This window comes from Anopheles moucheti, chromosome X (assembly GCF_943734755.1).
Source record: "Anopheles moucheti chromosome X, idAnoMoucSN_F20_07, whole genome shotgun sequence".
NCBI lineage: Eukaryota > Metazoa > Arthropoda > Insecta > Diptera > Culicidae > Anopheles > Anopheles moucheti.
Genome location: NC_069142.1, coordinates 11,298,511 through 11,300,910, shown reverse-complemented (window position 1 = coordinate 11,300,910; position 2,400 = coordinate 11,298,511).

Genomic DNA, 2,400 nt, shown 5'->3' with positions numbered 1-2,400 from the left:
TTGTTATTAAAGCTTTTTGGAGTTCATTATGCATTAATGATTTGAATTTTAAAAACTAATTTTAGATCCCTGTTTTCAAAGAAAAAACCGAGAGTCGTCAATATGGTGGTAACTTATTTTTCCTGGAAATTAAATATTTTTTTTTATTCTCATTTCTATGGTGACTTTTTTTATTAAACTATTTGGAGTTCATTGTGCATTAACGATTTAACATTTAAAAACTAATTTTAAATTCTTGTTTTCAAAGAAAAAAAACCGAGTGTTTTCAATATGGAGGTAACCTATTTTTCATGAAAATAAATTAATATTTTTTTTGTTCTTACTTCTATGGTGGACTAATGTTAATAAAACTATTTGAAGTTCATTATGCATTAATGATTTAAAATTTAAAAACTAATTTTTAAATCCCTGTTTTCAAAGTAAACAAATCCACCATACATTCTACTTAGCTTGATCTTGGCTTGTTCTACTCTTATTCTTGAACTTTGACAGCTCATTACAACAGCACCGGAAACTGGTTTAATCCTTCTTCATCCAAATGAAAACGCACCTTCACACACACATACCCATCCGGCAACAGATGGCGTTTTATAAGCATTCCCTAGCAAAAGGAAAACGAATTTCCATCAAACGCCCTTAACTCGAACGAACGACTCGAAAGCGCGCACGAGATCGAGAAGTGAGAAATTATTCATAAGTGACAAACCTCGGGCCATTTCTTCTCCCGGTATCGTCCCAACCCCGGAACCGGGCATTAAACCGCAACACCGACGACGATGACGACGACCGGAAGGTCCGGAACTCGATAAACTAATTATGAAGCATTTAACGAGCATTTCCGTACCGCATTCCCCACTACCCACCCCGCATTTCCCAGCTTGGCAGACACGTGCCGTGGGAAAAACCAGTGGGAGTTGGTGCCGCCGGTGGAGAAATCATCAACAAATTCATTCACGAGTGGCAAAGCCATCGCTCAACAAGCGACGGATTATGTGCATGTGTGCGTGCAGGGGGTTGTTGGGGAAAATGATCGACTGGAGCGATTTCCGGTCCTCGGCAGGGTTCGTCAACGCGTGGGACCAAAACAAAAAAGCAAAACAAAAAAATAAACTACGGTGAGTGACCATTGATGGTGACCGTTTTCAATTAACACCAAATCAAGCGCGCGAGGTGGTTGCGAAGGGTTGGGAAAATTACGGTAGGTCCAGGAAGGAAGTATATTTCCATGTATCCTCCCCATCTTCCGTACTCTCACTCTCATCAGCGCACCGGAGTTAAACCGATTATCATGGCGACAAGAGATTTCATTGCCCCTGCACCGATCTTCATGTTTTCCCACCCGCTTCGTGTTTTCCACCACGCGTTCCAGCAACGTGAGAATTCCTAAAACTAACCCCCTGTTTCCATCCCCTCGCCAGGGGTAGAAGTGCTCAACACTTTCCACTGTTGTTTGTTTTCTTTCACGAACACGACAACTCACCCCCAGGGCGCCTACTTTATTTGCAAGGGATCGATTTGATCGTCCGTGTGCCGCCGTACCGGGTATGTTTGCATCCTGGAATGAGAGGGAGGGGGGAGGGGGGGGGGGGGGGGTGGCACAGGTGTATTTTGATGTTTGATTTGCACTGATTTATAGCGCTTTGATTATCGCCATGTCTAGCGGTTTCCGGTGGTTCGACATTCAGCAACCCGTAGCGCCATTTTGCACGAACACAACAGTCTACCGGTGCAGCGCTATTCCACCTGCTGAGTGGAATGCATCCCACGTGCGTAGAGGAAGATGAGAGGAGGGGAGGAGGGGTTTTGTGGGGTGGGGGATTTATATTCAATCCGATCGCTACCCCTTCGGTGCTGTCTGTGTTTGGGAACACAAAACCGATTCGGGCACGGTGCGTGCGTGCGCCATGGTTGTTGCATGGCGTTCCACCCTCCACTCGAAAAACCACCCTTCACCCTCCTCACGTAGGCTGAAAGGGAGTGGTAGGGTGGCGGGCGAGATGATACACAGGTAACATCGGGCTGCCTGCAGGGTGTAAAGGTTCCTGCAGAGGGATTTTAGCGGTGAGCGAACGTTTTGTGTTGGTAGCGTGTTTCGGACACACGGCGCATTTAACTAGCTGCACACACACACACACATACACATACACACATACAGTTTCCACCTTACCGGTCGGTTCCCTTCCATACCCTCCCAACACACTACCCCCACCGAGTACCCGGTTGTTGTTTATCGAGCTGTATCAAATAATTTTGTGGTCGACAAGCACTGCTGCAAATCGTTTGATCCCTTCGCACCCGTTTGGAACGGATCGATCTGTACCTTCACCACCCATTGCACTAGTCCACCCTGCGGTGGCTTTCGGATTCAATTAGCTGAACGCACACACGCGGCACCGAAAG